The sequence below is a fragment of the Lissotriton vulgaris genome, chromosome 1_2, assembly GCF_964263255.1.
Source record: "Lissotriton vulgaris chromosome 1_2, aLisVul1.2, whole genome shotgun sequence".
NCBI lineage: Eukaryota > Metazoa > Chordata > Amphibia > Caudata > Salamandridae > Lissotriton > Lissotriton vulgaris.
Window position 1 is genome coordinate 210,589,003 of NC_141686.1, and position 21,578 is coordinate 210,610,580.

A 21,578-nucleotide genomic window follows, 5' to 3' on the forward strand; every position below is an offset into this window, starting at 1 on the left:
GGTTTTATTTTGTTTAGTAGTTTCAGGTTAAGGAAGGGGCTCCTAGCCGAAAACGTAATGTGTTTGGTCATGTCCAGTTTTGAGTCTACCGTGATGCCTAATGATTTAACAGAATCGGCCAGGGTGAGGTTCCCGTTGAGTTCATCGATCTCTTTTAGCCACTCGACCACTTGTGGGTTCTCTTCTTTGTTTGAGATGAGGAGCAGTTTTTTTTTTTCCGGGTTCAGTTTTAAGTGGTTGCTTGACCGCCAGTGTTGCACTACTCTTAGTGTTTCATTGAGTCTTTGGATGTCCTTGGCAGAGGAGAATTCCAGGTAGATTTGGGTGTCATCCGCATAGGTGAAAAGGGATGTTGGCTTTTCTGAGTAAGTTGGCGAGGAGTTCCATGTAAATTTTAAAGAGTAGAGGGGAGAGCACTGATCCTTGGGGCACTCCCCTCCAGACTGGTTTAAGGTCTGATTCGAAGCATCTGATTTTGATTCTCTGGGAGCGGTTGAGTAGGGATGAGGAGAACCATTTGAGGACCCCCTTGTTTAAACCGGCCATTTCTTCAAGAGCTTTGAGGAGAAGTTTGTGGTCAACTGTCTTGAATAGTGCCGATAGGTCTAGGAGAATGAGGAGGCAGCATTGGTCTGAGTCCAGTGATTTGTGACTATCATCAACTATGCAGTTTCTGTGCTGCATCCTTTCCTGAATGCCGACTGATGGGAGTTGAGGAGGGTGATATTGTCCAGGTGTTAAGTTAATTGTTGGAGTACACATTTTTCGAGGATTTTGGAAAGACAAGAAAGGTTGGAGAAGGGTCTGAAGTTGTTTAGGTCATTTATGTCCAGGCCTGGTTTTTCAGCAGAGGGTGACTTGACCCACTTTCAGACAATCAGGAACGATTCCGGTTATTAGGGAGCTGCATTAACTCAACAGTTAATGAGTATTAAGGTATGAATATTCTCGATAACAGAGCAACCAAGTTACCAACATACATATGATCACTAGCAAAGTAGTTCATAAAGTTATCTGACACCGCACATAAAAAAAACACACACCCCGCGTATCTTTGATATGTCACACGTATAGAAGCGCATGCGTAGAACATCTCACATTTATTCAAATTCGGAAACGCCAGTAGCGTGTAACTGCGGCAGCATCCAAGAGACGCAAGCAAAGCCAGTGCAGGTGAGAGCATAGCGTTAACGTATGAACGTCTTTGAGAACAGGATAGTAACCGTTGAGGTACACCCATTAGAGCGCTGAATATGGAGTTGTTTTCATTAAATAGCATAGCTTATATTATAACGTCTGTGTAAGCAGGGTACACTTGTTTGTTAACGGTTTACGTCTTACTTTGCAGGAAAATGTTTCACAAACACATTATTTGAGGAGTATTTCGTTAACATGAGTCATATTATTTTGGATACATTTATCATCACAAAGTTATTAGATGCTGGATAATGGACTCAGCTAGAATAATCATCGTCTGCATAGCTTCATATGATATAGACACAGATAACACCCGACTATAGCTTTTTACCTTATAGCTTGTAGACAACTGTTGACATTATTTTGTTGTAAGTAGAATGGTCAGTAAACAGTATGCTCAGAAACTATTGTTTGTTATTTGCAGATGGATCCCTGTTGAAGGTGGATTCACAACCGAAATGCATTGGATGTATATCACTTTTTGAATGGAATTTTGATGAAATGAACATATAAAGATTCGGAAATTCAATGAAATAAAATTGAATATAATCAAACAGTTGTGAGAAACCATATCATTTATGAAAAGAGCTGGATTTTTTGGTCAGCAAAACACCTGTGCCCAGGGGGACAGTTGTATATGGGTATATAACTGCCTCCAACCAACAATCAAATACACCTCATCACACACTAGTATAATCTTTCATCACTCACTGTAAAATAGAAAGTGCCATATTTGAAACCATTGACCCAACAATAAAATTTCTAACCACCCACTCAGTTATTCATAGAACTATACACACATCTAATCACTCACCTTTAGATTCAGTGTTAAATGCAGTGAATAATCAACAGAACACTATCAAATATACTTATACGCCTATTTCAACATTACACACTAGCACACATTGTATTCACTTATAAAGACATCCTTCTGACTTATGCAAACAATTGATTATACTTACATTTACTCACCTACACACTTATACAAACACCACTTCGTCTATTTATATACATAGTAACTCACACTTAGTGTGTTATAAAATCACTATTGCAAGTATACCGTTATCCATATAGTGACTCATACAATCACTAAGTTTTAGGCACACTTAATTAGATATAACTGTCACATGCACTGCCTTTTTTTTCAAGTTTAATGTAGATGTACCATTGAGAGAAATAGTTCATCACCACCACACCCATAAACATATACACTCACTGAAACAACTGTTATAACATATAGTCTTAACCTCATATACCTACTGAATGAACTATTTGGCAATCACACACCCCCCACCAAACCACATAGACATGCATTTACCCACATAAATACTCAGTTAGGAAACCAATAACAAATATAGTCTTTAACATAGCAATTAAGACAAAGCAATAAAGACTTTCACACAGTTTAGTAACTACACGTTATATATAGTGAGACTTCACAAATTAGTCAATGAAACAATCAATGACACTGTTTCTAAATCCACCATCCACACATTTATATTTATATATCCACTCATTCTTCAATGCAAAGTAGTGTATTTATAATACATATTTAAATATCAAAGCAAACCACATTCACTGGATGATGTCATCAGTGATGTCACTGACCATGTCATGAATTATGTAATATGTGACATCAGCAAGTTATAGTGAGTATAACTAACTATGCTGGGGGAAGTTCAATGGTTTTGTATGAGTAAAATGTCCAGCTAACTATAATATATATATATTTATATATACGTGTGCGGATGTGCGCGGATGTGCGCGGACCTTCATGTGCGCGAGCTGCATGCTGATTGGCTGCCAATGTCTGTCAACACTCCGAAACAGAAATTGTTGGCAGCCATCTTGTGCCTCGGTAGACTGAGGCAGAAGAAAGCAGAAAAACAAACGTGTGAAACTCAAAAAGGGGGCAGGGTAAAAGCACCCTGACCCCCTAGGCCTGCTCAGGGGGTCCCACTAGGACCCCCCAAGGAAAAAAAAATAATAATAAATCAAAAAATTGCGGGGTGTGCGTACCGTGCACGCACGTGTCTGCCTACTTATGCGTACAGTACGCAGACGGTGCGCGTACCTTTCTGAGAAAGCTGCATGCTTATTGGCTGTCAACACTCAAAGCCAGGAAGTGTTGGCAGCCATCTTGTGCTCATTAGACTGAGGCACAAGAAAGCAGAAAAACAAATGTGTAGAACACAAAAAGGGGGCAGGGTTAAAACACCCTGACCCCCTAGGCCCAATTTTTTTTTTTTATAAACCTGGTTGTTTTTTTTAAAATTACCCCCCAGGGGGACCAAATCGCATAGTGATAAAGAAGTCTGGGGGTGCCCAATCCCCCACACACTTCCCTGGGACTGCCGCCCTCCGGGGCAAAGCAACACAGCCCCCTGGTGCATACTGGAGGCTCCTGGTGGGCTAGTTGGCCCCCAGGGACCCCCAGTATGCAAGGGGATTAGTTCCCCCTCTGCAAACGTGCCAAGGGGCTGCGTTGCAGAGCGGTGTAACAAGGGGCCTAGCCTCATTTCACCTCAGTGCAATGCAGCCACCTGGCGCATACTGGAGGTTCCAGGTGGGCTAGTTTGCCCCCAGGGGCCCCTGTATGCAAGGGGAATTAATTCTCCCTCTTCAAGCATGCACGGGGGCTGCGTTGCAGAGAAGTGTAAAAAGTGGCGTGGCTTCATTACACTTCTCTGCAATGCAGTCCCTGGCGCATACTGGAGATTCCTGGTGGGCTTTCAGGTCTTATATGGTTAGGACTTAGCATTAAAAAAACCTTAGAAATTCACAGAAAAAATCATAGGTTTCAGGCCTTAAATAGTTAGCAATTAGCATTTAAAAAACCTTGCAATTTCACTGAAAAAAACATAGGTTTCAGGCCTTATATAGTTAGGAATTAGCATTTAAAAAAACGTTAAAATTCACTCAAAAAACCTATAAGTTTTACGGGTGCTATAGTTAGCTGGACATTTCACCCATACAAAACCTTTGAAATTGTACCTGTATAGTTAGTTGGACTAACTATATTTCGCGCACCCGCAATCCACTGCTAATGATGTCACAAATTACATAATTCATGACATGGTCAGTGTCAGTCAGTCAGTCAGTCAAACAAAACTTTATTTGATTTGTTAAAACCTTAAAAGTACATTCCACATTCCGTGATAAGAGAAAGGACAGCAGCAAAACATGGCAATATTCAACGAGAGAAAGAGCAGCAGCATAACATAATAATATTAAAACCACAATTACACCTCAAGATACATGAAATGTAACTTCTCTTGTTCCTTTTAAAAACGGAGTAGTATAACATTTATTTGTTAAAATCGCTAACATTTTCCTATATATACCTTCTTCAGAATAGAATTTTTGCTACTATTGTCCCTTAGTATCTCTACCTTTATTCAAAGATAAGGGCTACACTATACATGTTCTTCTGCGCATTTTAGGAACAGCCTAACTTTATTCATATATTTCCCCAACGCACAGGCTATATCTAAATCTCCATTTCCACCAAAAGAGTGGCAGCTTGCATTCTGTGCGTAATCTTATATTTTTTAAAAATCGGACATAAAACCTCCTTTCGAAAGTCTAAAAATCTCGTACAATCTAATAAAATATGTAAAATATCGCAGGTGGTTCCTAAAGTGCAAGTGCATTTCCCATTACATCCTATCATTAGGTTTCGAACCCCGTTATTTGCATAGCCTTTCGCATTTTCAGGACTTCTCGCCTCAGACTATAGCTGGGTAACCGATCCACGTAGGGGAAGTGTTGACTGCTCTCCCAAGCCACTTTCATGTGTGCTACCGAGGTCTTTTGAGCAAGTTATTCTCGATCATAACTACGGGACATATTGACCCGTTGAGTCTTTAATTCTTTTTTCCCAAATATTATGGGGTCTTGCGGCAAGCGTACCTTCAAATCTAACACCCCATAAGCCTTGCATATTGAGGCTCTCACCTCTTTTGCCCAGGGGAGCTCACTAATGGTAATTTCCTCCTTAGCCCATTGGGAGATTTTTGCGATTTCCCCTACTCCCAACCACTGCCAGAAGCGTACAAGGCTCATACAAGCTGTAATAGCCCAGGAGGTTATTCCCAGCTCCAGTTGTGCTGCCTGCACCATAGAGGATTTTGGCAGAGCAAATAAGCTTTTTAATATATTTCCCTCCTCACTATCCTAGGAGGTCTTACAACTGAGATAAATAACCTCGGCTCCATACAGAAATTGTGGGGGGACCATTGCTTGGTAGGCTTTTAAGACCGGTCTATCTGACCTTTCACCATAGGTGTTATTAAAGCTTTTTAGGCCTTTGACCGATGCCAGTGCCCTTATTTTTAATGCTTGCAGGTGTGTGTGTCATTTCAAGTTACCTGAGAACCACATTCCCAAATATCTATAGTTGGTCACCCTCTCAAGCAAAGTTGTACCAAGATACCATGAGAACTTCACTTTCCATCTCCCAAAACATACAATTTTGGTCTTATCCATATTTACCACTAATTTTTTACTCGTTCAGTATTCTTTAAACCTATTTAGTTTTCTCTGGAGGCCTATCTCCGTTTGATCCATAATTACTAGATCATCGGCATAAAGGAGGCACGATATGTGCTTTCCTCCCAATTTCGGGACATGGTCAGTGACATCAGCAGTGGATTGCGGGTGCGCAACATTAAGTTAGTCCAACTAACTATATAGGTGCAATTTCAAAGGTTTTTTAAATGCTAATTCCTAACTAAGCATGGGCGAATTTTGCGAATGTGCGCATTTTTGTTTTTTTGCGTGTTCGCTGGGTTTTTTGCGTGTTCGCTGTTTTTTTTGTGTGTTCGCGGGGCTTTTTGCGTCTTCGCGAGACGCTTGCATAGCGAAGTTACCCATGCAGTCGTTTATGGGAGAGGGAGAGAGAGATAGATAGATAGATAGATAGATAGATAGATAGATAGATAGATAGATAGATAGATAGATAAATAGATAGATAGAAAGAAAGAGAAAGAGAGGGGGAGAGAGAGAATGAGAGAAAGAAAGAGAGGCCGGATCTCTGAAGGGCCAGATTCCTGAGTTGAACCTACAGAACATACAGCTTTTTATTTTTAGCAAAATGCATATGAAAATTGTGCTGTAAAGGTCTCTTTTAGTTTAACCCCTCCTAACAGAGAGACAGTGAAGGAAGAGAAGTGAGGATGTCAGAGTTCAGAGGGAGTGACAGAAGGAGTAAGTGAAGTGGAGTAACATGAGTGAGGGAAAGTTAATGAGTAAGGGAGCAACGGAAGGAAAGAGAGGTGAAGGGGAGTGAATCAGATGGACTGAGAAAAGGTAAGTGGGGGAGAGAAGAAAGGGGAAGGGGACTGAAAGATGTGGAATAAGGTGTACTGAGGGAAGCAGACTAACGAAACGAGGGTGAGGTGGGTGAGAGAATGACAGTAAAGTTGAAGAAAGACAAGTGATAGAGGGTGGATAAAGTCGAGTGAGCGTGAGACAACTGGAGTGAGTGCTTGAGAACACACAGGGAGTGAAGGAAGGAGTGAGAGAAGGGGACTCAGTGAGGGAAGAAAGAAAGGTGAATGAGGCAGTGTGGGTGAGGGAAGAGGAGTGACAGAGTGAGGTGATGGAGGGAGTGAGGCCAAGAGAGAGGGAGTGATGGAAGGATAGACAGAAAGAGAAATAAAAAAGTTTTTTTGACAGTTGTACTTACCTTATAAATGAAATATCTGTGGAAACGAAAAAACAAATCAGTTATAATATATTATTCACAATACAAGAGACAAGGCAGGATATTAAAAGTCACAAAAGGGTACTTACAGATAAAGTAAAAGATGAAAAATCAAAAAGGGAAACAAAGGAACGGTGAAGGACAAAAAGAGGGAAAAAGTAATAAAGAGAGAGCAAATAACTAACAGGATAAAGAGGCAGATAGATTCAGAGACACAGAAGGAAAGACAAATGAACAGAAAGTGAGTAAGGGACTAAAGGAATGGGAGTTAGCACAACTAAATGAGGAAAGAGGAGTAAGGGAAGGGAAATGAGGGAGAGGGAAGGGGGAGTGAGTGGGGTGCGTTAACAACAGTGAGGGATAGAAGGTGACTGTGGGTGACTGAATGGAACTGACAGAGTGAGGGGACAGAGGAAGTCAGAATAAGGGAGAGGAAGTGAGGGAAGAGGAGAGAGGAAGTAAGACGACAGAGGGATTTTTGAGAACATGTGTCTAAAGTGGAGTAAGGTGAGTGACAAAAGGGAAATTAGTGAGGGAGTGAAGGAAGGAAAGGGAGGTGAAGTGGAGTGAAGCAGATGGACTGAGAGAAGGTAAGTGGGGGAGAGAAGAAAGGGAAAAGGGGGTGAAGGATGGGGAATAAGGGGTACTGAGGGAAGCATACTTAGGAAACGGGGTTGAGGTGCGTGAGAGAAGGACAGTGAGGTTGAAGGAAGAAAAGTGATAGAGGGTGGATACATTCGAGTGAGCCTGACACAATAGGAGTAAGTGATTGAGAAGACACAGGGAGTGAAAGAAGGAGTGAATGAAGGGGACTGAGTAAGGGATCAAAGAAAGGTAAATGAGGCAGTGTGGGTGAGTTCAAGAGAGTAAGTGTGAGAGAAGAGGAGTAACAGAGTGAGCTGATAAAAGGAGTAAGTTTGAGGAAACAGAGGTGATAGAGGATGAATAAAGGTGAGTGAGCATGAGACAAGGGGAGTATAAGAGTGAAGAGATAGAGGGAGTGAAGGAAAGAGTGGGAGAAGGGGACTAAGTGAAGAAGCAAAGAAAGTTTAGTGACGAAATGTGGATGAGTTAAAGTGAGTGAGCATTAGAGAAAGGGAGTCAGAAAGTGAAGGGATGAAGGCAGTGAGGTTAAGAGACAGAGAGTGAGGGAAGGATAGAGAGAAACAGAAGTAATGAAAATTTATTTTTTATTAGTCGTACTTACCTTATAAATGTAATATCTGTGGAAGAGAGTAAACAAATCAGTTATAATATTTATTTCACAATACAAAATACAAATTAACTTCTACGACATGTTATATGGTTTATTTTTGCTGTTCTCAGAATATATTGATTTTCACTAAAAATAGCGAGTTCAATACTACTCATCATATCACAGCTGGCAAAAAAAACACAATCAAAATGATTGTGTATAAAAAAAAACATAAAACTTAGAAAAAACATATTTTAAATGCTTTCTTCCTAACAGCAATTTCTAACATACAGTATCTCATTATTATACACTCAAACTAAAGTAATATAGAAACATATATTAACCACTTTTACCCGAAATACGTATTCTTCATTTACATACCTTTGCACATGGCCAAATGGTATACAGAAAGTCCTCTTTTTGGAAAATACCGAATAGTAGTTTTAAACTTCCATTAACCCGACTTTATGAATGAAAAGCTCCAACATCTATTTCATCATCTAACACTAGTTACATTTGCACCTCTAACTCACTCTTGATCAACATTTCCTATAATCATGATATCACTCACTATTTGATATACTTACTCTACCTCTATGACAACTCCAAGTTTACTAATTATCTTGATCATTTTCACTCACAAACTAATTTTGAACAACACACTTACTTTTATTAACTGCTCCAATCTTCATTGTCCAATTACTTTCTCTAAAATGTTGGTTCTAAAAACAGTAGGTAAGAATGTCTTAAGTCAAAAGGCAAACGTTGTTTGAAAATCAATTGACTATCATTACAAACTTATGAAGAAACATATATTATCAACATTTACCTGAGAAACTCATTTTTCATTGACCTACTTTCACACATGGCCAAATAGTCCGAAAAATTCCTTGGTTTTGAAAATACTTAATACTACTCTTGACCTTCCATTTCCCGACCTTCTGCATGAAAAGCTCCGACCTCTTTTGTAACACCTAACAAAATTTACATCTCCACCTGATGATGTGTATCATGTCCATAAAACATTAAACAACCAGAAAACTATCAGAATCTCTACATTATATACTATCCTGATGACTAACTTTTATTAACTGTTCCAATCTTTCTAGGCCAATTACTTTTCCTAAAATTTAGGTTGTAAAAACAGTAGGTAAGAATTTTTTAAGTCAAAAGGCAAACTTTTTTTGAAAGTCAAAAGAGTATCATTACAATAAGTCCAGCCTTTTTGACATTTTAAATAAGCTGTATAATGTCCAGATGTTGTTGAAGGACCATCATGAAAAATAATTGCTACAGTTACAAAGGTTCTTCCTGAAAGTGATAATTGAGAAGCCACAAAATGTTGATAGCATTGCAGAGTTACATTGGGTACAAACCATGTTTTGATCTGCTGCTCTAACTAGATTATTAAAAGACACTGATTTGCAGTCTGATAAAGTCAAATATATAAATCTTTCAGTGTCTACTGTAGTAGTACTTAAAAAGGAACAAATATCGCAGTCATGTTGCCATTTATAAGAAAGCCCAAAAAGACTTTCAACATATATACCTTCCTCTTGCAGTACAACAAGCATGTACCTTAGAAATTCCTGACAATCTTGCTGAATATCCTGAGAAAATTGATTTATACCAGAACATATATCCAAAACATTTCGAATAACAAAAACACTTTCTATTTTTGTTCTATCACTGCTACATTTCTCAAACACAGTATTCAACAAACAACAAAATCTTTGATCCTGATTTTCAACAATCTGTTCTTGCAAACTTTGGAGAAAAAAAACAACATTAACCACTACATTTGCATAGCAGTTGATACCAGAACTGTTCTCAAATTGAAATCCAACAATATCTTCAACAGAATCCTCTTTGTTTCCACTTACAATTGCTGGTTCATCTACTTTTCTTCTTTTTGCTACAGCCCCGCTACAATTTTTCTTATTTTTTCTTTTTCGGCCTACCACATGCTTTTCAAATAGAGGATATTGAGGTAAACTTGGAGCATACTCTCTTCTTAACCTATTATATTCCTTTACACAATTTAGATCTGCACTAATCTTTGTCTCATCAAAATCAATCAAGTACAATCCAGATAAAGTTCTGACTCGAGATACAGCAACATATGCCATACCCTCCTTGAAGACAGAACTTCCAATATTCACCAATGCACTATCTACACCTAAAGCTTGAGATTTATGAATAGTTACTGCATATGCCAAAGAAACAGGAAACTGTTTTCGGCGCACATGTAAATCTTTCACAAGCAAAAATCGAGCAGAACAACAACTAAACTGTTGTACTTCTTCAATTCCATCAAATTTAATTTTCAAAAATTCAATTCCATCTCTATTTCGGTAATTCACAAAATCAACAACATGACCCATTGCTCCATTTACTAAACCGCTTTCTACATGTAAATTCCATCGTAAAATTATATGACAATTTAAACATGCATATAGAGTCTTTTCAAAACCAGCAGTTTTAGATATTGTATTCCCTAAAGAATCCAACTTTGATTTCAACTTCTCTGACAAAACAATAGTAACTCCTTCATGCTCTATTTTATCAATAGCTTCCAGTTTCACAATCTCTTGATTTTCTAACTCCAATATTTTGTTGTTGAAGACTGAACATTCTCGTAGAGTTGGCATCAAGCATATTACAGTTTTGTTTTCAGCAATATTCTTATAGATATTCTCTGGGAGAATATTTTCAATTGGAAACAAATTTGAAATTATTCGTGCCTGTAAAGCTTCTTTGCCATGTTCAGTTACTTTTTCAATTCTTACATCTTGTAAAATGGTTCTGTAATCTTCATCATTTGCCTGTCACATATTTTGACGCAGTTCTGCATATTTGAAATATAACCAGATATTGACATTTGCAAAGCTTCCTAGGCACTTTCTGGTATCTTCATGCGTAAGCATTTGAAAGACTAGTTGTCCTTTCACTTGAGTTAGCTGCAGTAGATCTCCAAAAACAATGATGTGTTTCCCTCCAAATAACACATCATACTCTGTTTTAAGAATTTGTTGCATTCTTAAATGCACAAAAGCAAGCATGACATTTGATATCATGCTCAATGATAGGAATTTTCATTTTCTTCAGGACTCTGGAAACTTCACAACAAGCTTCACCAGATAGCTTGTGGTATTGTAATTTATTATCATGCTCTACTGGCAGCATCAATAAACAAATGTAAAGTAATTCCTTTAATGTTATGTGCTGCCAAGCCAGTTGGAGTGCTAACAACACAAGACAGTGATGACTCTGTTCTTTTCTGCAGATAAGTTGCAAATTCTTTAATCAGAAAACTTTTCCCAGTCCCTGCTTTGCCACTCACGTACAGTCGGACAGGTTCAAATGATGTACATGAGCACTCTTTTTTATCCTGACGCAAACCATGCTCAATCTGTTCTGTAACTTCATCATATATTTCTTTCTGCTCCACGTTTAGTGTTTTTTCCAAATCTTCTAAGTTTACTACATCATCCTGAGCTTGTTCCATTGCTCTTTCCACCACATCCATGGCAGTGGCAGCTTCATTTTGGATAATTGAACCTCCTAGTGGATCCTGACTCAACGAAGCAGAACTCTGACTGTCTTGAGAACTGTCTCTATCAATCTCTGCTGCAATGGTAGCTTCTTGCTGTGTTTCATCGTTCAACATTTGCAGATAATTTGAAAAAACAGGACATTCTATGGTATCCTTTGTTGCATTGAAAGAATCTTGCTAACTGAGAAAATCTCCAAGGAGTTCCTCTTCTGTACGCCATTGCTTAAAGAGTTGCAAAAGAGCTAAATAGTATAATTCCCTTTTTTCAGGAGATTCGCAACTCAATTTTCAATGAATAATCAAATGTCCTTTTCTTTGTTTCACCAGACATCCTTCGCATCCAATTAATGCATATACTCCTTTATTGATATCTTCTGTCATATTCCTCTTAAAAGTATAGCTTTCCAGTACTTCATAGAGACAAACGTTCTCAAGATGACTACTTCTATTTGGATAATATGTATCCAACATGTTTGTCTTCAAAATATTTGTACTGTTTGGTTCAAACTCCGCCAAATACTCAATTTCTTGTACAGACTTCTAAACTCAGTTTTGTGTTGCAGCAAGACCTAGACTCACCCAAATGATAGATCTAGATTTGGCATACAGACTTGCTGATGATAACCGATCTGAACATTCATATGCTCCAATTTCTCGATGTGACAAGACTAACTGTATAATTTCTTATTTGGGCTCTTTTCGTGAGAAATTTCCTCCCACATTTCCTTTAGTTCTGCCTTCACTGATTTTGTTTTGTAAGATGTTACATATCGAGCCACAGAAATAGAGTTGTCAGCAACATATTGAATATCCATGTTAGCATTCCACATGGACAAAATGACTGGATTGTAGTCATTTATGTATTTGGACTCTTCATTTCTTTTCAAGTTGTACGTATTTTTCGGTGATTTTCTTGTCACAGTATGTCGCAGTGAAGACATAAAATTGTTCACTCTTCCTTTTGATAATACTGGTCGTGGAAATCCAAAACGACATTTTGTCTAGAACTTCTCTTTGGATTTGAACTTTCGACGACAGTATTTCTCACAGCAATGGGTTTGAAAGCGTAAGACTTGATGTCGTAAATTGTCTTCTTCTGTACTTTTCAGAACAACACATGTGGAATACTGTTCAATGAAACTCATCACTGTGTCATCCGAATCTGTTCCAAATTTGGGAGCATCTTTGATCCATAGTAGCATATGTATGTGAGGAGCACCACTTGCTTGATACTCCTTTCTCCAAAAGAAATGCCAAACCTCTCCAAGTGGAGGATTTCTTTTGTTTGTGATGAAAGACATCATAGCTTCAATTCTATGATTAAAATACCTACAAACATTAACTGGATCCAAAGAGCACAGTTCTCCTGGTGTCGTGAATTGTATATTCTCTATATTTGCATTTGCCTCTCAAAGAAATTCATGTAAGTCTTCCCAGGCATACTCAGCACAGATAAGAGTGAGGAACCATGTAGGAGTTCCTAAGTTTCTTAGCATACATTTCAATTCCCCATGACGATGGTACCAATACTCATTAGTACCATGCAGATATGCCATGAGATAGATTAGATGAGATTCCAAAATACTGTCTTGCTCTTGGACTTTATCCATAAAGAACCTTGCTGAAACATTTTGAAGATTAACTCCAGATTTCAGTATATGGTTCACAGCATAAGTTAATCCAGACAAGTCACTCTCAAACAGAAGATGAAACAAATAGGGAATACACTGGCGACATCTTGGATCTTCTACATATAATCTTAAAGTCTGGTATTCCAATGCAGGAATTTGAACAGGTCGCTCATCATATCTTCCACCTGTTGGAAACAATTGAGGAAAACAACGAGCTTCCAAGCTTTCTTCCCATACACTTATGGGACTTCCTTTGGCTTCTTTCATTTGGAACAACTCAATAGCATTCCCCATTACTTCTTTGGGATGCAGAGGATGAACACTATAATGCCCATAAATCTGTTCACTTTTAGACACAACTACTTTTTTAATCTGTCCCGCTGAGGAATCACTGTCCTCTTCTACAGTTGTTTCCTCTTATCATACATATACATTTTTGTAGTACTGATTGTTTTTTACTAAATACAACGTTGCCTTTTTTACTTTCCTAACATCCACTAATTCTTGCCTGATTTTCTTACTCTTTGTAGGAACACCATTAATTAGAATAACCAGAGGTTCCTCTTCCACTTTTTCTACACCAATGATGTCAATATATTTCTTTAAATCTAAAGGCAAATAAACAACTCTTCCCTTTAATCCTCTCTGTAAATCTGAAGGAGGATTTTCCCAGTATTAGGCTCCGTGCGAACAATAGCCTGAAAAGGACGAACAATCTGAATCAGATTAGACTCATACGTATTTAAATCCATCAATTCAGACGGAATACATACTAACTCAAGATTATTATGTACAGCTCTAGCAGGCATTCTGTTTTCATTTAATTTATTATAACAATATTTACAAATACGTAGATCAGAACCCAAATCAAAACAATTCTCAACCAACAAATAAGTTGCAAAATCCTTCCACTCATTATTATTTTACTTTTCACTTTTTACATATAAATCAACTAACTGGGTCTGATTCTTATAATGAATTCGTCGACAACACACACAAGAAAAATGTGGCCTTTCACTTGAAATGACCTTAAACTTTGTAATTTCATGATCAAAATTTTCAGTACTTAGAATCTGGACATTCTCTTCCTCATTACTTTCTATTACTGTATCAGTTTCAGCAGTGTCCTCTTTTTTCACCAAAGGAACAAAACTCTATTTCTTCACAAATCTTCTTCACATCTAATTCAGATCCATGCAAAAGAGCACTGTTTAACTTCTAGACTTTTTGCATAATACAACCTTCTCACTATTTTACTCACTTTCGTTTGGTGCACTGCTAACATCCTAAAATGATGAAAAGTACTCTGATATACTTTTCTAGAAAAACAAGCCAGTGAATGACCATGCAAACCTGTTTTTTCCCTCACTCTGCAAGGATCTAAGTCTTGCAACATCTTCATCTTTTATTTAAGACTTTTCCTACTATATGTACGTAAGAAATTGCAAAACAAATTAATAGAATCCTGTCACACACTACAAATACTACTACAATTCCAAGCATACACAGGAGCCTTAGGACGTCTCCCTAAAACTTCATCAGCTAACACCTCATCTACATTTCTAGGCACAATTTTTTCTTTTTCAACCGGACAACCATCCTTCACCTCATATGCCCGACCACTGGTGTCAACTGCATGCGGCAAAACATTATCTTGAAAGTAACTCTCTTCATTAAAAAATGGCTCACAACTTGAACTATGCTTCCATCATCCCACAAAAAATCACAAAAATTAGTCCGATTAATTACTCTTTTCCACTTACATTTCGATTTCAAATCATTGATTGCCTTGTCTAGTGTACGATTTCTATTGATTACTAATATATACAGCTTTCTATTCACTTCAAAAGCCTGATTAACAAACTTTTCTATTCTCTATTATGGCTCTGTAGATATTCACAATCTGTAGAAAAAGAAAAATGTGGCATATTATAGACCACTACTAAAATAGCACAGAGCAATTACATTAACTAAATGATATAAACACTAGTTCACAACTTAAGTAAATATATAGTGCAGCAAGTGTCTCTCACCAAAGTAGGAAATCATTCTCTGACTGCTGTTTCTCAGTTTATGTCAGTGCAGTACAGTTTCAACATTATTCTCACTTTCTACCTACGCCATCTCTCTCTTTGGGTGTCTCATATCACTCTCTGCACCATCTTCCTCTTTGCATGCCTCATCTCACGCTCTCCTTCCACCATCTCTCTCTTTGCATATGTGTGTCATCTCACTCTCTGCCCACACCATCTCTCTGTTTGTGTGTGTGTGTCATCTCACTCTCTGCCTGCACCATCTCTCTATTTGTGTAAGTGTGTCATCTCACTCTCTGCCTGCACCTTCTTTCTGTTTGTGTGTGTGTGTGTCATCTCACTCTATGCCTACACCATCTCCCTGTTTGTGTGTCATATAAAAATCGATTTCCATAATGCGTCATTTTTTTTACCAGCATTACAAAAAAAATGATTCACAATGAAACAATAATGAAGCCCTATATACTTCTTAATGGCTCCAAGAGTGTATACTACACTCTATCTATATTAAATAAATCATTACTCACCTCAAAGAAAGCTTTGGAAGAGTTAGAACACTCAAGGTTGTGCAAAGGGCTTGTAAATATGTCCCTCTTTTTTTATATTGTTTCTCAATTGATGCCATTAATGAAATCATATATGCATTTCCCACACCATTTCTTATTGTTTTCTGTGTCCCATTTGTATCTCTGTGCATGCATTCACTGCCTCTCCCCATGTTAAAGGTTGCACAAGGGGCTTGTAAATATGTCAATTTTTTTATATTGTTTCTCAATTGATGTCATTAGTGAAATCCTCTTCTTATTTACAATCCCCTTCCGTCACCTTTAACAAAAATAGGAGCATATTTACAATCCCCTTGCGTCACCTTTAACAAAAAGAGGAGCATATTTACAAGGCCCTTGCATCAACTTTAACAAAAATAGGAGCATATTTACAAGCCCCATGCGTCACCTTTAACAAATAGAGGAGCATATTTACAAACCCCTTGCATAAAACAGGAGCATATTTACAAACCCCTTGTATCACCTTTAACAAAAAGAGGAGCATATTTACAAGCCCCTTGCATCACCTTTATCAAAAAAAGGAGCATATTTACAAGCCCCTTGCGTCACTGTTAACAAAAACAGGAGTATATTTACAAGCCCCTTCTGTCACATTTAACAAAAAGAGGAGCATATTTGTAAACTCCTTGCGCCACCTTTAATAAAAATAGAAGCATATTTGCAAGCCCCTTGCATTACCTTTAATATAAAGAGGAGCATATTTACAAACTCCTTGCACCACCTTTAACAAAAATAGGAGCATATTTACAAGCCCCTTGCGTTACCTTTAACAAAAAGAGGAGCATATTTACAAGCCCCTTGTGTCACCTTTAAAAAAATAGGAGCATATTTACAAGCCCCTTGCATCACCTTTAACAAAAAGAGGAGCATATTTACAAGCCCCTTGCGTTACCTTTAACAAAAACAGGATCATATTTACAAACCCCTTGCGTCACCTTTAACAAAAAGAGGAGCATATTTACAAGCCCCTTTTGTCACCTTTATCAAAAAGAGGAGCATATTTACAAGCACCTTGCGTCACCGTTAACAAAAAAGGAGCATATTTACAAGCCCCTTCCATCACCTTTAACAAAAAGAGGAGCATATTTATAAACTCCTTGCGCCACCTTTAACAAAAATAGGAGCATGTTGACAAGCCCCTTGCGTTACCTCTATCAAAAAGAGGAGCATATTTACAAGCCCCTTGCGTCAACTTTAACAAAAAGAAGAGCATATTTACATGCCCCATGCGTCACCTTTAACAAATAGAGGAGCATATTTACAAACCCCTTGCATAAAACAGGAGCATATTTACAAACCCCTTGTATCACCTTTAACAAAAAGAGGAGCATATTTGCAAGCCCCTTGCGTCACCTTTATGAAAAAGAGGAGCATATTTCCAAGCCCCTTGCGTCACCGTTAACAAAAACAGTAGCATATTTACAAGCCCCTTCCGTCACCTTTAACAAAAAGAGGAGCATATTTACAAACTCCTTGCGCCACCTTTTAAAAAAATAGAAGCATATTTACAAGGCCCTTGCGTTACCTTTAACAAAAAGAGGAGCATATTTACAAGCCCCTTGCGTCACCTTTAACAAAAACAGGAGCATATTTACAAACCCCTTGCGTCACCTTTAACGAAAAGAGGAGCATATTTACAAGCCCCTTGGGTCACCTTTATCAAAAAGAGGAGCATATTTACAAGCCCTTGCGTCACCTTTAACAAAAAGAGGAGCATATTTACTAGCCCCTTGCGTCACCTTTAACAAAAACAGGGGCATATTTACAAGCCCCTTGCATCACCTTTAACAAAAAAGGAGCAGATTTACAAGCCCCTTGTGTCACATTTAACAAAAAGACGATATACCAGCATTTGAGCAAAGCATAAGAAATAATCTAGAAAAAGAGTGACATATTTACTAGCCCAATGAAACCATTAGCACTATCTTTATACCAGCATTGAATCCAAGCATGAGAAACACTTTAAAAAGAAGTCTACCCTATAAGCTAAGAGATGCAAACTGTGAGAAAACACAGGTAGCATTATGGAAAAAAGTGAAAGTATAATTCCTTAATTCACACAGACACTTAGTGTGATCCTTGTCAAAAATATTTAAGCCAGACATATTGCCCAAAAAGATTTAGCATGTTAAATTGTTTTAGACACAGAGCACAGCCCATTTAAATGTGCACTACATTACAGTTCAGAATCCTGACTAATTTTCAAAATACAACAATAATGAAGCCCAATATGCTTGTTATGCTTCCCAATACTGCAAACAGCACTCTCTCTATATTAAATGAACCATTACGCACCTTTAAAATCGCTTTTGAAAATTTAGAACAGTGTCAAACACACAGCAGATTTTCTTAAGCAGAATTTTTAAAATGCAGTTCAAACACTGGAACCAGAAATGGAACAGTTTCACATTAATTCTTCACACATTTCAGTGGTCATAACCAATCAAATATCTTCCCACACTATTTCAAAACTAAACTAACATTTTAATTGGTTCTACATTTGCACACTTTCAAACTCACATGATGTTCACCCATTCCCCTAGTGCTCATTCAGCATGTTACCGTGGCAACTCCCACCTAACGAAGGACACAGGTAAAAAGTTCATCATACAATGTTGCAAATGAACCCAGCAAGGGTGTTTGAGCTCTCGCTATACCAGCTTATCATGTGCATTGTTCTTTTCAAAGACCTTTTCTCAACCATTTGAATGGATTCTTTCAAAAATCCAAACTATGCACCCTAATATGGAGTGTTGCATTTCAGAAAGCACCAATCATTTCTTAAGCTTCAAGTGCAGTGAATGTCATCCTCTTTTTTTTCTGAACTGCAAGCTTTCCAACTGCCATTTCATTTACAGCCCTCATCTGAGTACAACCAGACCTGCATTGAAGATGCCTTCAGTATGTATTGTGGGACACAGCTTTATTTTCTGGTCCCTCAGAAGTGTACCTCAGACACTACAATTACAAAATGGCTGTGTTTCCCTCTCAATTCTCATACATATTCAGATACCCAGCCAATCAAATTTCATCACACAAAATCAAAATCAAAGTAACATTTTAATTGGTTCAAAATTACAACACTTTCAAACACACATAATCTTCAACCTACACCCATACTCTCTATCTAGTACCATACTAACTCTCCACAAAACACCTATCTAAACCCAAAGGTGAAAAAGTCACCACTCAATATTACACTTAACCAACATCTAAACACTCAAACTTGTCATTTAAATGTATTTTTTTTGTCTTTTTAGACCACCGTCCGCGCACGGTGTGCGGACCACACAATTTATTTATTTATTTAAGTTTTTTTTTTGATCTTCGGGTCCTTTAGAGACCCCATGACAAAAGCTAGAGGGGGTCAGGAATCTCTACCCTGACCCCTTTTCAAGTACTAGCCTTGTTTACAGCTACCTTCTGCCACAAAAGATGGCGGACATCACTTCCTCATCTCGACTGACTGGAATGATGACAGATGTCCAAAAGCCAATCAGAATAAGGGTGAGCGGAAAATCCGTTCCGCTCATGGATTTCGTGGATTTTCGGTAAATCCACAATCCGCGAACTCCCGCGAATTTACCGAAAATCCGCGAATCTGCGAGCGGCGGATCCAGGGGGCAAAAGTTCAAGCCTTCAAGCTTAAAGTTGTAACTATTTAGGATGGTGCCAGCCAGCTGCCAGCGTCATCCTAAAATAGTTACTAAGTTAGCTTCAGTTAGCTTCAACAGGAAGCACTAATAGATAAAATAAAGCAGGTGCTCGAGCACCTGCCTTATTTTATCTATTAGTGCTTCCTGATGAAGCTTATTTAATACCTATTTTAGGATGGTCCTGGCAGCTTGCCGGCGCCATCCTAAAATAGTTACATGATGATGGATGGACAGCTCACTCAAGGGACCCCTGCGCACATTGGTGCGATTGCATAGTAACACACACATGGCCGCTGGAACTACTTGAAGCTCAAATTCAGTGACTCATTCATCAGCCCAAAAACAACCGTGAGCATTGTCGTGGCTGGGCAGGTGTGCCTTCTTCTCAAATCTACCGTCAAAAATCAGCTGTGATGCTGGATAGAGGCCTTTGCATCCTTGACTTTCACAAGCGCAATCCTCGTGCTGTTCCTGTGACCAGGAGCTTCTTTCTCTTGATCTGCTGTTCTGATCGGTCTCTGACCTTGATTTATGCACACAAGAGGCATGTGAACTCGCATGGAAGCCCAGCCCATTTGGCCCTGCTCACACACTCGCGGTGTGCACCGTCTTCCCGCCATTTACCCACTATGATGGACAGCTCGCTCAAGGGACCCCTGCGCCCTTCGGGGCGATTGCATAGTAACACACACATGGTCGCTGGAACTAGTTGAAGCTCAAATTCAGTGACTCATTCATCAGCCCAAAAACAATCGTGAGCATGGCAGTGATGAACCTGAGGTGTTAAAACCTAGACTGCAGTGTCAACATTATCGGCGTCATCTTGCCCCCTCTTTGAGCCCATTCGTGCACGTAAGCGGCAGCCATCTTAAATACCATGGCCTCTCTGCCCATCGCCGACAGCCAGTGCGTCTCTCTCTCTCTCTCCTGACCTCGCAAGCATCCCCCGCGTGCTGACAGCCCCCACTCTCACATGCCCTGGGCCATAAACCCCTCTTCAGCACAACTCTGCCTCGGAACCCCATCCTGTTCCCAGCTCAACACCTCCCTCCATTCCTTTCATGATCCTGAGTCCTTTGATAAAACCCCCTTTCCTCTATGCCGATTGTCAACTCGTTCCCAGGCCGCCACCTGGCCCTGCGGATGCTGTTTATTGCCCCCCATACAGTAGGAAGCTTCTCCCATCAAAGGATCCCCGAGTTGATCAAAGCCCCCACCCCATGAGATCCGATCAACCACATACATTCCGTGAATCGGCGGAATGCCCAGCTGCCCAACAATCGTCACCTGTTGTGACCGGGGTGGGGATTTCAACTGTAAATGTGTGTGGGAATGGGCCTGAAGCGGGGATTCTGAGGATGTCCTTTCGTACTTCAAAGCATTTGCAAGAATGTGCCACATGCAATAAACTGTAATAAAGATCATAAACCTGTGTAAAAGAGGCTAGGCCTCAGAGATGCGGTTAGAACACCTCGAGAAGATACCCTGTTGTCTGATTTGATGTGTTCTGCTCCGTCGGAATAAAACTTCTGTTTCCTGCCTTCCAGTCTCCAGCGCCTGCCTCTTATGTTTGGTAACTTGAGTGGTAATAGAGGCGGTTAACGCCGGGCAACTCTGAAAAAGGTCATCGGCCCTACCTTTTTCCACAGAGGGTGGCAGCCTTGAACCAGAGGGTGGCAGGGATGAACCAGAGGATGGCAGTGGCAAACCAGAGGGTGGCAGGGATAAACCAGGGGGTGGCAGTGATCAACCAGAGGGTGGCAGGGATGAAGCAGAGGATGGCAGTGGCAAACCAGAGGGTGGCAGGGATGAACCAGAGGGTGGCAGTGATGAACCAGAGGGTGGCAGTGATGAACCAGAAGGTGCTGTGATAAACCAGAGGGCGGCAGCCTTGAACCAGAGGGTGGCAGGGATGAACCAGAGGATGCCAGTGGCAAACCAGAGGGTGGCAGTGATGAACCAGAGGGTGCTGTGATAAACCAGAGGGGGACAGTGATGATCCAGAGGGTGGCATTGGAGAACCAGAGGGTGGCAGTA